Genomic DNA, 16,680 nt, shown 5'->3' with positions numbered 1-16,680 from the left:
TGGATCAGGTAGACGAACCTATGTCACACCACTTTTTTGATGAGTATTATAAAAAAATACTAAAAAACGTTATCTTGAACTGTGTAAAAAAAAAAAAAAAAAAAAAAAAAAAAAATCATAGAGAAAAAAAAAGGCCATTGGCCTGGGATCGAACCCGGCCTAAAGAACAAAACGGAAACCATACATACGGATTACCCAATCGGTATGGCAGCACAAGGCTTTTACGGAAGGCTGTAAAGAACCCGAAGGCCCCAAGCACCGATATTTCCGGCGAATATGCTGTACAACACTCTTGCAAGGTATTCCAACCCGCGCATTAATGGGGAGGACAATAACCAGGATCCCAGGCCTGTAATACGGTTACGCCACGCACAGCTCGCTGAGATATAGGATGAAAAAAAATACAGGTCTATGTGGGCGTTTTGGGTCCCTTGGGGGCTCGCTATGTCGGCGTGGCATCGTAACGCACGCGGGCGCATTGTCTTTTATTGTGTACAGAATGTCTCTGTCGTTTTTTGCTTTACTTTTAGTTTTGCTTTATTTTTATTATTATTTTTTTTAGTCTTTTTATTTGCAGTTCTATGTACAGTATTTGACCATAGCTATGATAACAATTTTTCAAAATTATTGTAACCAACTATTGTAACCAATTATCGTAAACCAACTTGACTGCAAAACACTATTAGACATTTCTTTCATGTGACTGCGAAGTTGACATGTCAACATCTAGAGGGGCTTCACCCAACAAGGAATCATGGGGGACCATGAAAGCACGGTGTCGCGGAAAATTTTCCTGCCCCATTTATCAGGAACATCTGTGCAGCCGATGCCCTTAGTTGGATGGGGTGCACAGGTGCTTTGGGTATGGCCCTGTAGATGGCACAGTGACCACAAGATGTATCTGAATGAAACTGTATACTTATTTAAAATTTTAAAAACATGTGAGTGTTACTTACTTAGTTACAGTAGTTCTTTTGAATATTATTATTTACGTGTATAATTTAGATGAGTAATAAATACTTCTCATTTGTCTCGTAGAGCTCGTATCGTTCCTCCTAAATAACAAACAAAATAATGTGTGTTATTATCTTGGTGCAAAGGAATCTACAGTAGTTTTGTAATCAAATAATTGTTTTACTATTAACACGCTTGTTCTTTCAACCAGTTTGTTGGTCTCACAAATAGACTTTTAATAAACTTGTATCCCTCCCCTCTCCACTCATTAAAGGGGCAGCGTCATGGCACTGCGCATGTCTGGAGTCAGTGTTTCTTGTAGGCTTTCAATTGTCTACACACAGTTGAACTTTAATAGTTGTCAATGCTTTGTTAAAATAATATTCGATATTTTACTGAATGTTTATTGACAGTTTGTGGGCATTTCCTTTGAATTTAAGTCTTCCACATGGACCAAAGGCTCTTAGGTCAACATTAGAATTTGACTGAAATTCATTGTGTCCTGGCCGGAGAGCTATTGCAAAGCTCTTCATCACACTGCACTTTTAAGCATATTCTATGTATGCTTCTTTGTACAAAATGTACCCCTCCTAATAAAACATTAAAGATCACATAACTTGTTTACTTCCTCGACTCTTTGCTTTTTATTTTTGTTCTCTTACTAGGAAAATATCGAATACAAATAATCAGTAAAGCTAGCAAGCTCATTTTGCTAGCTGTATATAATGCATATCAAGCCTGTATCTTTAGTATCCTGGATCAGGTAGACGAACCTATGTCACACCACTTTTTTGATGAGTATTATAAAAAAATACTAAAAAACGTTATCTTGAACTGTGTAAAAAAAAAAAAAAAAAAAAAAAAAAAACCATAGAGAAAAAAAAAGGCCATTGGCCTGGGATCGAACCCGGCCTAAAGAACAAAACGGAAACCATACATACGGATTACCCAATCGGTATGGCAGCACAAGGCTTTTACGGAAGGCTGTAAAGAACCCGAAGGCCCCAAGCACCGATATTTCCGGCGAATATGCTGTACAACACTCTTGCAAGGTATTCCAACCCGCGCATTAATGGGGAGGACAATAACCAGGATCCCAGGCCTGTAATACGGTTACGCCACGCACAGCTCGCTGAGATATAGGATGAAAAAAAATACAGGTCTATGTGGGCGTTTTGGGTCCCTTGGGGGCTCGCTATGTCGGCGTGGCATCGTAACGCACGCGGGCGCATTGTCTTTTATTGTGTACAGAATGTCTCTGTCGTTTTTTGCTTTACTTTTAGTTTTGCTTTATTTTTATTATTATTTTTTTTAGTCTTTTTATTTGCAGTTCTATGTACAGTATTTGACCATAGCTATGATAACAATTTTTCAAAATTATTGTAACCAACTATTGTAACCAATTATCGTAAACCAACTTGACTGCAAAACACTATTAGACATTTCTTTCATGTGACTGCGAAGTTGACATGTCAACATCTAGAGGGGCTTCACCCAACAAGGAATCATGGGGGACCATGAAAGCACGGTGTCGCGGAAAATTTTCCTGCCCCATTTATCAGGAACATCTGTGCAGCCGATGCCCTTAGTTGGATGGGGTGCACAGGTGCTTTGGGTATGGCCCTGTAGATGGCACAGTGACCACAAGATGTATCTGAATGAAACTGTATACTTATTTAAAATTTTAAAAACATGTGAGTGTTACTTACTTAGTTACAGTAGTTCTTTTGAATATTATTATTTACGTGTATAATTTAGATGAGTAATAAATACTTCTCATTTGTCTCGTAGAGCTCGTATCGTTCCTCCTAAATAACAAACAAAATAATGTGTGTTATTATCTTGGTGCAAAGGAATCTACAGTAGTTTTGTAATCAAATAATTGTTTTACTATTAACACGCTTGTTCTTTCAACCAGTTTGTTGGTCTCACAAATAGACTTTTAATAAACTTGTATCCCTCCCCTCTCCACTCATTAAAGGGGCAGCGTCATGGCACTGCGCATGTCTGGAGTCAGTGTTTCTTGTAGGCTTTCAATTGTCTACACACAGTTGAACTTTAATAGTTGTCAATGCTTTGTTAAAATAATATTCGATATTTTACTGAATGTTTATTGACAGTTTGTGGGCATTTCCTTTGAATTTAAGTCTTCCACATGGACCAAAGGCTCTTAGGTCAACATTAGAATTTGACTGAAATTCATTGTGTCCTGGCCGGAGAGCTATTGCAAAGCTCTTCATCACACTGCACTTTTAAGCATATTCTATGTATGCTTCTTTGTACAAAATGTACCCCTCCTAATAAAACATTAAAGATCACATAACTTGTTTACTTCCTCGACTCTTTGCTTTTTATTTTTGTTCTCTTACTAGGAAAATATCGAATACAAATAATCAGTAAAGCTAGCAAGCTCATTTTGCTAGCTGTATATAATGCATATCAAGCCTGTATCTTTAGTATCCTGGATCAGGTAGACGAACCTATGTCACACCACTTTTTTGATGAGTATTATAAAAAAATACTAAAAAACGTTATCTTGAACTGTGTAAAAAAAAAAAAAAAAAAAAAAAAAAACCATAGAGAAAAAAAAAGGCCATTGGCCTGGGATCGAACCCGGCCTAAAGAACAAAACGGAAACCATACATACGGATTACCCAATCGGTATGGCAGCACAAGGCTTTTACGGAAGGCTGTAAAGAACCCGAAGGCCCCAAGCACCGATATTTCCGGCGAATATGCTGTACAACACTCTTGCAAGGTATTCCAACCCGCGCATTAATGGGGAGGACAATAACCAGGATCCCAGGCCTGTAATACGGTTACGCCACGCACAGCTCGCTGAGATATAGGATGAAAAAAAATACAGGTCTATGTGGGCGTTTTGGGTCCCTTGGGGGCTCGCTATGTCGGCGTGGCATCGTAACGCACGCGGGCGCATTGTCTTTTATTGTGTACAGAATGTCTCTGTCGTTTTTTGCTTTACTTTTAGTTTTGCTTTATTTTTATTATTATTTTTTTTAGTCTTTTTATTTGCAGTTCTATGTACAGTATTTGACCATAGCTATGATAACAATTTTTCAAAATTATTGTAACCAACTATTGTAACCAATTATCGTAAACCAACTTGACTGCAAAACACTATTAGACATTTCTTTCATGTGACTGCGAAGTTGACATGTCAACATCTAGAGGGGCTTCACCCAACAAGGAATCATGGGGGACCATGAAAGCACGGTGTCGCGGAAAATTTTCCTGCCCCATTTATCAGGAACATCTGTGCAGCCGATGCCCTTAGTTGGATGGGGTGCACAGGTGCTTTGGGTATGGCCCTGTAGATGGCACAGTGACCACAAGATGTATCTGAATGAAACTGTATACTTATTTAAAATTTTAAAAACATGTGAGTGTTACTTACTTAGTTACAGTAGTTCTTTTGAATATTATTATTTACGTGTATAATTTAGATGAGTAATAAATACTTCTCATTTGTCTCGTAGAGCTCGTATCGTTCCTCCTAAATAACAAACAAAATAATGTGTGTTATTATCTTGGTGCAAAGGAATCTACAGTAGTTTTGTAATCAAATAATTGTTTTACTATTAACACGCTTGTTCTTTCAACCAGTTTGTTGGTCTCACAAATAGACTTTTAATAAACTTGTATCCCTCCCCTCTCCACTCATTAAAGGGGCAGCGTCATGGCACTGCGCATGTCTGGAGTCAGTGTTTCTTGTAGGCTTTCAATTGTCTACACACAGTTGAACTTTAATAGTTGTCAATGCTTTGTTAAAATAATATTCGATATTTTACTGAATGTTTATTGACAGTTTGTGGGCATTTCCTTTGAATTTAAGTCTTCCACATGGACCAAAGGCTCTTAGGTCAACATTAGAATTTGACTGAAATTCATTGTGTCCTGGCCGGAGAGCTATTGCAAAGCTCTTCATCACACTGCACTTTTAAGCATATTCTATGTATGCTTCTTTGTACAAAATGTACCCCTCCTAATAAAACATTAAAGATCACATAACTTGTTTACTTCCTCGACTCTTTGCTTTTTATTTTTGTTCTCTTACTAGGAAAATATCGAATACAAATAATCAGTAAAGCTAGCAAGCTCATTTTGCTAGCTGTATATAATGCATATCAAGCCTGTATCTTTAGTATCCTGGATCAGGTAGACGAACCTATGTCACACCACTTTTTTGATGAGTATTATAAAAAAATACTAAAAAACGTTATCTTGAACTGTGTAAAAAAAAAAAAAAAAAAAAAAAAAAACCATAGAGAAAAAAAAAGGCCATTGGCCTGGGATCGAACCCGGCCTAAAGAACAAAACGGAAACCATACATACGGATTACCCAATCGGTATGGCAGCACAAGGCTTTTACGGAAGGCTGTAAAGAACCCGAAGGCCCCAAGCACCGATATTTCCGGCGAATATGCTGTACAACACTCTTGCAAGGTATTCCAACCCGCGCATTAATGGGGAGGACAATAACCAGGATCCCAGGCCTGTAATACGGTTACGCCACGCACAGCTCGCTGAGATATAGGATGAAAAAAAATACAGGTCTATGTGGGCGTTTTGGGTCCCTTGGGGGCTCGCTATGTCGGCGTGGCATCGTAACGCACGCGGGCGCATTGTCTTTTATTGTGTACAGAATGTCTCTGTCGTTTTTTGCTTTACTTTTAGTTTTGCTTTATTTTTATTATTATTTTTTTTAGTCTTTTTATTTGCAGTTCTATGTACAGTATTTGACCATAGCTATGATAACAATTTTTCAAAATTATTGTAACCAACTATTGTAACCAATTATCGTAAACCAACTTGACTGCAAAACACTATTAGACATTTCTTTCATGTGACTGCGAAGTTGACATGTCAACATCTAGAGGGGCTTCACCCAACAAGGAATCATGGGGGACCATGAAAGCACGGTGTCGCGGAAAATTTTCCTGCCCCATTTATCAGGAACATCTGTGCAGCCGATGCCCTTAGTTGGATGGGGTGCACAGGTGCTTTGGGTATGGCCCTGTAGATGGCACAGTGACCACAAGATGTATCTGAATGAAACTGTATACTTATTTAAAATTTTAAAAACATGTGAGTGTTACTTACTTAGTTACAGTAGTTCTTTTGAATATTATTATTTACGTGTATAATTTAGATGAGTAATAAATACTTCTCATTTGTCTCGTAGAGCTCGTATCGTTCCTCCTAAATAACAAACAAAATAATGTGTGTTATTATCTTGGTGCAAAGGAATCTACAGTAGTTTTGTAATCAAATAATTGTTTTACTATTGACACGCTTGTTCTTTCAACCAGTTTGTTGGTCTCACAAATAGACTTTTAATAAACTTGTATCCCTCCCCTCTCCACTCATTAAAGGGGCAGCGTCATGGCACTGCGCATGTCTGGAGTCAGTGTTTCTTGTAGGCTTTCAATTGTCTACACACAGTTGAACTTTAATAGTTGTCAATGCTTTGTTAAAATAATATTCGATATTTTACTGAATGTTTATTGACAGTTTGTGGGCATTTCCTTTGAATTTAAGTCTTCCACATGGACCAAAGGCTCTTAGGTCAACATTAGAATTTGACTGAAATTCATTGTGTCCTGGCCGGAGAGCTATTGCAAAGCTCTTCATCACACTGCACTTTTAAGCATATTCTATGTATGCTTCTTTGTACAAAATGTACCCCTCCTAATAAAACATTAAAGATCACATAACTTGTTTACTTCCTCGACTCTTTGCTTTTTATTTTTGTTCTCTTACTAGGAAAATATCGAATACAAATAATCAGTAAAGCTAGCAAGCTCATTTTGCTAGCTGTATATAATGCATATCAAGCCTGTATCTTTAGTATCCTGGATCAGGTAGACGAACCTATGTCACACCACTTTTTTGATGAGTATTATAAAAAAATACTAAAAAACGTTATCTTGAACTGTGTAAAAAAAAAAAAAAAAAAAAAAAAAAAAAAAACCATAGAGAAAAAAAACGGCCATTGGCCTGGGATCGAACCCGGCCTAAAGAACAAAACGGAAACCATACATACGGTTTACCCAATCGGTATGGCAGCACAAGGCTTTTACGGAAGGCTGTAAAGAACCCGAAGGCCCCAAGCACCGATATTTCCGGCGAATATGCTGTACAACACTCTTGCAAGGTATTCCAACCCGCGCATTAATGGGGAGGACAATAACCAGGATCCCAGGCCTGTAATACGGTTACGCCACGCACAGCTCGCTGAGATATAGGATGAAAAAAAATACAGGTCTATGTGGGCGTTTTGGGTCCCTTGGGGGCTCGCTATGTCGGCGTGGCATCGTAACGCACGCGGGCGCATTGTCTTTTATTGTGTACAGAATGTCTCTGTCGTTTTTTGCTTTACTTTTAGTTTTGCTTTATTTTTATTATTATTTTTTTTAGTCTTTTTATTTGCAGTTCTATGTACAGTATTTGACCATAGCTATGATAACAATTTTTCAAAATTATTGTAACCAACTATTGTAACCAATTATCGTAAACCAACTTGACTGCAAAACACTATTAGACATTTCTTTCATGTGACTGCGAAGTTGACATGTCAACATCTAGAGGGGCTTCACCCAACAAGGAATCATGGGGGACCATGAAAGCACGGTGTCGCGGAAAATTTTCCTGCCCCATTTATCAGGAACATCTGTGCAGCCGATGCCCTTAGTTGGATGGGGTGCACAGGTGCTTTGGGTATGGCCCTGTAGATGGCACAGTGACCACAAGATGTATCTGAATGAAACTGTATACTTATTTAAAATTTTAAAAACATGTGAGTGTTACTTACTTAGTTACAGTAGTTCTTTTGAATATTATTATTTACGTGTATAATTTAGATGAGTAATAAATACTTCTCATTTGTCTCGTAGAGCTCGTATCGTTCCTCCTAAATAACAAACAAAATAATGTGTGTTATTATCTTGGTGCAAAGGAATCTACAGTAGTTTTGTAATCAAATAATTGTTTTACTATTAACACGCTTGTTCTTTCAACCAGTTTGTTGGTCTCACAAATAGACTTTTAATAAACTTGTATCCCTCCCCTCTCCACTCATTAAAGGGGCAGCGTCATGGCACTGCGCATGTCTGGAGTCAGTGTTTCTTGTAGGCTTTCAATTGTCTACACACAGTTGAACTTTAATAGTTGTCAATGCTTTGTTAAAATAATATTCGATATTTTACTGAATGTTTATTGACAGTTTGTGGGCATTTCCTTTGAATTTAAGTCTTCCACATGGACCAAAGGCTCTTAGGTCAACATTAGAATTTGACTGAAATTCATTGTGTCCTGGCCGGAGAGCTATTGCAAAGCTCTTCATCACACTGCACTTTTAAGCATATTCTATGTATGCTTCTTTGTACAAAATGTACCCCTCCTAATAAAACATTAAAGATCACATAACTTGTTTACTTCCTCGACTCTTTGCTTTTTATTTTTGTTCTCTTACTAGGAAAATATCGAATACAAATAATCAGTAAAGCTAGCAAGCTCATTTTGCTAGCTGTATATAATGCATATCAAGCCTGTATCTTTAGTATCCTGGATCAGGTAGACGAACCTATGTCACACCACTTTTTTGATGAGTATTATAAAAAAATACTAAAAAACGTTATCTTGAACTGTGTAAAAAAAAAAAAAAAAAAAAAAAAAAACCATAGAGAAAAAAAAAGGCCATTGGCCTGGGATCGAACCCGGCCTAAAGAACAAAACGGAAACCATACATACGGATTACCCAATCGGTATGGCAGCACAAGGCTTTTACGGAAGGCTGTAAAGAACCCGAAGGCCCCAAGCACCGATATTTCCGGCGAATATGCTGTACAACACTCTTGCAAGGTATTCCAACCCGCGCATTAATGGGGAGGACAATAACCAGGATCCCAGGCCTGTAATACGGTTACGCCACGCACAGCTCGCTGAGATATAGGATGAAAAAAAATACAGGTCTATGTGGGCGTTTTGGGTCCCTTGGGGGCTCGCTATGTCGGCGTGGCATCGTAACGCACGCGGGCGCATTGTCTTTTATTGTGTACAGAATGTCTCTGTCGTTTTTTGCTTTACTTTTAGTTTTGCTTTATTTTTATTATTATTTTTTTTAGTCTTTTTATTTGCAGTTCTATGTACAGTATTTGACCATAGCTATGATAACAATTTTTCAAAATTATTGTAACCAACTATTGTAACCAATTATCGTAAACCAACTTGACTGCAAAACACTATTAGACATTTCTTTCATGTGACTGCGAAGTTGACATGTCAACATCTAGAGGGGCTTCACCCAACAAGGAATCATGGGGGACCATGAAAGCACGGTGTCGCGGAAAATTTTCCTGCCCCATTTATCAGGAACATCTGTGCAGCCGATGCCCTTAGTTGGATGGGGTGCACAGGTGCTTTGGGTATGGCCCTGTAGATGGCACAGTGACCACAAGATGTATCTGAATGAAACTGTATACTTATTTAAAATTTTAAAAACATGTGAGTGTTACTTACTTAGTTACAGTAGTTCTTTTGAATATTATTATTTACGTGTATAATTTAGATGAGTAATAAATACTTCTCATTTGTCTCGTAGAGCTCGTATCGTTCCTCCTAAATAACAAACAAAATAATGTGTGTTATTATCTTGGTGCAAAGGAATCTACAGTAGTTTTGTAATCAAATAATTGTTTTACTATTAACACGCTTGTTCTTTCAACCAGTTTGTTGGTCTCACAAATAGACTTTTAATAAACTTGTATCCCTCCCCTCTCCACTCATTAAAGGGGCAGCGTCATGGCACTGCGCATGTCTGGAGTCAGTGTTTCTTGTAGGCTTTCAATTGTCTACACACAGTTGAACTTTAATAGTTGTCAATGCTTTGTTAAAATAATATTCGATATTTTACTGAATGTTTATTGACAGTTTGTGGGCATTTCCTTTGAATTTAAGTCTTCCACATGGACCAAAGGCTCTTAGGTCAACATTAGAATTTGACTGAAATTCATTGTGTCCTGGCCGGAGAGCTATTGCAAAGCTCTTCATCACACTGCACTTTTAAGCATATTCTATGTATGCTTCTTTGTACAAAATGTACCCCTCCTAATAAAACATTAAAGATCACATAACTTGTTTACTTCCTCGACTCTTTGCTTTTTATTTTTGTTCTCTTACTAGGAAAATATCGAATACAAATAATCAGTAAAGCTAGCAAGCTCATTTTGCTAGCTGTATATAATGCATATCAAGCCTGTATCTTTAGTATCCTGGATCAGGTAGACGAACCTATGTCACACCACTTTTTTGATGAGTATTATAAAAAAATACTAAAAAACGTTATCTTGAACTGTGTAAAAAAAAAAAAAAAAAAAAAAAAAAACCATAGAGAAAAAAAAAGGCCATTGGCCTGGGATCGAACCCGGCCTAAAGAACAAAACGGAAACCATACATACGGATTACCCAATCGGTATGGCAGCACAAGGCTTTTACGGAAGGCTGTAAAGAACCCGAAGGCCCCAAGCACCGATATTTCCGGCGAATATGCTGTACAACACTCTTGCAAGGTATTCCAACCCGCGCATTAATGGGGAGGACAATAACCAGGATCCCAGGCCTGTAATACGGTTACGCCACGCACAGCTCGCTGAGATATAGGATGAAAAAAAATACAGGTCTATGTGGGCGTTTTGGGTCCCTTGGGGGCTCGCTATGTCGGCGTGGCATCGTAACGCACGCGGGCGCATTGTCTTTTATTGTGTACAGAATGTCTCTGTCGTTTTTTGCTTTACTTTTAGTTTTGCTTTATTTTTATTATTATTTTTTTTAGTCTTTTTATTTGCAGTTCTATGTACAGTATTTGACCATAGCTATGATAACAATTTTTCAAAATTATTGTAACCAACTATTGTAACCAATTATCGTAAACCAACTTGACTGCAAAACACTATTAGACATTTCTTTCATGTGACTGCGAAGTTGACATGTCAACATCTAGAGGGGCTTCACCCAACAAGGAATCATGGGGGACCATGAAAGCACGGTGTCGCGGAAAATTTTCCTGCCCCATTTATCAGGAACATCTGTGCAGCCGATGCCCTTAGTTGGATGGGGTGCACAGGTGCTTTGGGTATGGCCCTGTAGATGGCACAGTGACCACAAGATGTATCTGAATGAAACTGTATACTTATTTAAAATTTTAAAAACATGTGAGTGTTACTTACTTAGTTACAGTAGTTCTTTTGAATATTATTATTTACGTGTATAATTTAGATGAGTAATAAATACTTCTCATTTGTCTCGTAGAGCTCGTATCGTTCCTCCTAAATAACAAACAAAATAATGTGTGTTATTATCTTGGTGCAAAGGAATCTACAGTAGTTTTGTAATCAAATAATTGTTTTACTATTAACACGCTTGTTCTTTCAACCAGTTTGTTGGTCTCACAAATAGACTTTTAATAAACTTGTATCCCTCCCCTCTCCACTCATTAAAGGGGCAGCGTCATGGCACTGCGCATGTCTGGAGTCAGTGTTTCTTGTAGGCTTTCAATTGTCTACACACAGTTGAACTTTAATAGTTGTCAATGCTTTGTTAAAATAATATTCGATATTTTACTGAATGTTTATTGACAGTTTGTGGGCATTTCCTTTGAATTTAAGTCTTCCACATGGACCAAAGGCTCTTAGGTCAACATTAGAATTTGACTGAAATTCATTGTGTCCTGGCCGGAGAGCTATTGCAAAGCTCTTCATCACACTGCACTTTTAAGCATATTCTATGTATGCTTCTTTGTACAAAATGTACCCCTCCTAATAAAACATTAAAGATCACATAACTTGTTTACTTCCTCGACTCTTTGCTTTTTATTTTTGTTCTCTTACTAGGAAAATATCGAATACAAATAATCAGTAAAGCTAGCAAGCTCATTTTGCTAGCTGTATATAATGCATATCAAGCCTGTATCTTTAGTATCCTGGATCAGGTAGACGAACCTATGTCACACCACTTTTTTGATGAGTATTATAAAAAAATACTAAAAAACGTTATCTTGAACTGTGTAAAAAAAAAAAAAAAAAAAAAAAAAAACCATAGAGAAAAAAAAAGGCCATTGGCCTGGGATCGAACCCGGCCTAAAGAACAAAACGGAAACCATACATACGGATTACCCAATCGGTATGGCAGCACAAGGCTTTTACGGAAGGCTGTAAAGAACCCGAAGGCCCCAAGCACCGATATTTCCGGCGAATATGCTGTACAACACTCTTGCAAGGTATTCCAACCCGCGCATTAATGGGGAGGACAATAACCAGGATCCCAGGCCTGTAATACGGTTACGCCACGCACAGCTCGCTGAGATATAGGATGAAAAAAAATACAGGTCTATGTGGGCGTTTTGGGTCCCTTGGGGGCTCGCTATGTCGGCGTGGCATCGTAACGCACGCGGGCGCATTGTCTTTTATTGTGTACAGAATGTCTCTGTCGTTTTTTGCTTTACTTTTAGTTTTGCTTTATTTTTATTATTATTTTTTTTAGTCTTTTTATTTGCAGTTCTATGTACAGTATTTGACCATAGCTATGATAACAATTTTTCAAAATTATTGTAACCAACTATTGTAACCAATTATCGTAAACCAACTTGACTGCAAAACACTATTAGACATTTCTTTCATGTGACTGCGAAGTTGACATGTCAACATCTAGAGGGGCTTCACCCAACAAGGAATCATGGGGGACCATGAAAGCACGGTGTCGCGGAAAATTTTCCTGCCCCATTTATCAGGAACATCTGTGCAGCCGATGCCCTTAGTTGGATGGGGTGCACAGGTGCTTTGGGTATGGCCCTGTAGATGGCACAGTGACCACAAGATGTATCTGAATGAAACTGTATACTTATTTAAAATTTTAAAAACATGTGAGTGTTACTTACTTAGTTACAGTAGTTCTTTTGAATATTATTATTTACGTGTATAATTTAGATGAGTAATAAATACTTCTCATTTGTCTCGTAGAGCTCGTATCGTTCCTCCTAAATAACAAACAAAATAATGTGTGTTATTATCTTGGTGCAAAGGAATCTACAGTAGTTTTGTAATCAAATAATTGTTTTACTATTGACACGCTTGTTCTTTCAACCAGTTTGTTGGTCTCACAAATAGACTTTTAATAAACTTGTATCCCTCCCCTCTCCACTCATTAAAGGGGCAGCGTCATGGCACTGCGCATGTCTGGAGTCAGTGTTTCTTGTAGGCTTTCAATTGTCTACACACAGTTGAACTTTAATAGTTGTCAATGCTTTGTTAAAATAATATTCGATATTTTACTGAATGTTTATTGACAGTTTGTGGGCATTTCCTTTGAATTTAAGTCTTCCACATGGACCAAAGGCTCTTAGGTCAACATTAGAATTTGACTGAAATTCATTGTGTCCTGGCCGGAGAGCTATTGCAAAGCTCTTCATCACACTGCACTTTTAAGCATATTCTATGTATGCTTCTTTGTACAAAATGTACCCCTCCTAATAAAACATTAAAGATCACATAACTTGTTTACTTCCTCGACTCTTTGCTTTTTATTTTTGTTCTCTTACTAGGAAAATATCGAATACAAATAATCAGTAAAGCTAGCAAGCTCATTTTGCTAGCTGTATATAATGCATATCAAGCCTGTATCTTTAGTATCCTGGATCAGGTAGACGAACCTATGTCACACCACTTTTTTGATGAGTATTATAAAAAAATACTAAAAAACGTTATCTTGAACTGTGTAAAAAAAAAAAAAAAAAAAAAAAAAAAAAAAACCATAGAGAAAAAAAACGGCCATTGGCCTGGGATCGAACCCGGCCTAAAGAACAAAACGGAAACCATACATACGGTTTACCCAATCGGTATGGCAGCACAAGGCTTTTACGGAAGGCTGTAAAGAACCCGAAGGCCCCAAGCACCGATATTTCCGGCGAATATGCTGTACAACACTCTTGCAAGGTATTCCAACCCGCGCATTAATGGGGAGGACAATAACCAGGATCCCAGGCCTGTAATACGGTTACGCCACGCACAGCTCGCTGAGATATAGGATGAAAAAAAATACAGGTCTATGTGGGCGTTTTGGGTCCCTTGGGGGCTCGCTATGTCGGCGTGGCATCGTAACGCACGCGGGCGCATTGTCTTTTATTGTGTACAGAATGTCTCTGTCGTTTTTTGCTTTACTTTTAGTTTTGCTTTATTTTTATTATTATTTTTTTTAGTCTTTTTATTTGCAGTTCTATGTACAGTATTTGACCATAGCTATGATAACAATTTTTCAAAATTATTGTAACCAACTATTGTAACCAATTATCGTAAACCAACTTGACTGCAAAACACTATTAGACATTTCTTTCATGTGACTGCGAAGTTGACATGTCAACATCTAGAGGGGCTTCACCCAACAAGGAATCATGGGGGACCATGAAAGCACGGTGTCGCGGAAAATTTTCCTGCCCCATTTATCAGGAACATCTGTGCAGCCGATGCCCTTAGTTGGATGGGGTGCACAGGTGCTTTGGGTATGGCCCTGTAGATGGCACAGTGACCACAAGATGTATCTGAATGAAACTGTATACTTATTTAAAATTTTAAAAACATGTGAGTGTTACTTACTTAGTTACAGTAGTTCTTTTGAATATTATTATTTACGTGTATAATTTAGATGAGTAATAAATACTTCTCATTTGTCTCGTAGAGCTCGTATCGTTCCTCCTAAATAACAAACAAAATAATGTGTGTTATTATCTTGGTGCAAAGGAATCTACAGTAGTTTTGTAATCAAATAATTGTTTTACTATTAACACGCTTGTTCTTTCAACCAGTTTGTTGGTCTCACAAATAGACTTTTAATAAACTTGTATCCCTCCCCTCTCCACTCATTAAAGGGGCAGCGTCATGGCACTGCGCATGTCTGGAGTCAGTGTTTCTTGTAGGCTTTCAATTGTCTACACACAGTTGAACTTTAATAGTTGTCAATGCTTTGTTAAAATAATATTCGATATTTTACTGAATGTTTATTGACAGTTTGTGGGCATTTCCTTTGAATTTAAGTCTTCCACATGGACCAAAGGCTCTTAGGTCAACATTAGAATTTGACTGAAATTCATTGTGTCCTGGCCGGAGAGCTATTGCAAAGCTCTTCATCACACTGCACTTTTAAGCATATTCTATGTATGCTTCTTTGTACAAAATGTACCCCTCCTAATAAAACATTAAAGATCACATAACTTGTTTACTTCCTCGACTCTTTGCTTTTTATTTTTGTTCTCTTACTAGGAAAATATCGAATACAAATAATCAGTAAAGCTAGCAAGCTCATTTTGCTAGCTGTATATAATGCATATCAAGCCTGTATCTTTAGTATCCTGGATCAGGTAGACGAACCTATGTCACACCACTTTTTTGATGAGTATTATAAAAAAATACTAAAAAACGTTATCTTGAACTGTGTAAAAAAAAAAAAAAAAAAAAAAAAAAAAACATAGAGAAAAAAAAAGGCCATTGGCCTGGGATCGAACCCGGCCTAAAGAACAAAACGGAAACCATACATACGGATTACCCAATCGGTATGGCAGCACAAGGCTGCACCGATATTTCCGGCGAATATGCTGTACAACACTCTTGCAAGGTATTCCAACCCGCGCATTAATGGGGAGGACAATAACCAGGATCCCAGGCCTGTAATACGGTTACGCCACGCACAGCTCGCTGAGATATAGGATGAAAAAAAATACAGGTCTATGTGGGCGTTTTGGGTCCCTTGGGGGCTCGCTATGTCGGCGTGGCATCGTAACGCACGCGGGCGCATTGTCTTTTATTGTGTACAGAATGTCTCTGTCGTTTTTTGCTTTACTTTTAGTTTTGCTTTATTTTTATTATTATTTTTTTAGTCTTTTTATTTGCAGTTCTATGTACAGTATTTGACCATAGCTATGATAACAATTTTTCAAAATTATTGTAACCAACTATTGTAACCAATTATCGTAAACCAACTTGACTGCAAAACACTATTAGACATTTCTTTCATGTGACTGCGAAGTTGACATGTCAACATCTAGAGGGGCTTCACCCAACAAGGAATCATGGGGGACCATGAAAGCACGGTGTCGCGGAAAATTTTCCTGCCCCATTTATCAGGAACATCTGTGCAGCCGATGCCCTTAGTTGGATGGGGTGCACAGGTGCTTTGGGTATGGCCCTGTAGATGGCACAGTGACCACAAGATGTATCTGAATGAAACTGTATACTTATTTAAAATTTTAAAAACATGTGAGTGTTACTTACTTAGTTACAGTAGTTCTTTTGAATATTATTATTTACGTGTATAATTTAGATGAGTAATAAATACTTCTCATTTGTCTCGTAGAGCTCGTATCGTTCCTCCTAAATAACAAACAAAATAATGTGTGTTATTATCTTGGTGCAAAGGAATCTACAGTAGTTTTGTAATCAAATAATTGTTTTACTATTAACACGCTTGTTCTTTCAACCAGTTTGTTGGTCTCACAAATAGACTTTTAATAAACTTGTATCCCTCCCCTCTCCACTCATTAAAGGGGCAGCGTCATGGCACTGCGCATGTCTGGAGTCAGTGTTTCTTGTAGGCTTTCAATTGTCTACACACAGTTGAACTTTAATAGTTGTCAATGCTTTGTTAAAATAATATTCGATATTTTAC

Source organism: Nematostella vectensis, chromosome 15 (genome assembly GCF_932526225.1).
Source record: "Nematostella vectensis chromosome 15, jaNemVect1.1, whole genome shotgun sequence".
In the NCBI taxonomy this organism is placed as follows: domain Eukaryota; kingdom Metazoa; phylum Cnidaria; class Anthozoa; order Actiniaria; family Edwardsiidae; genus Nematostella; species Nematostella vectensis.
Note: the sequence above shows the minus strand (reverse complement) of the source record.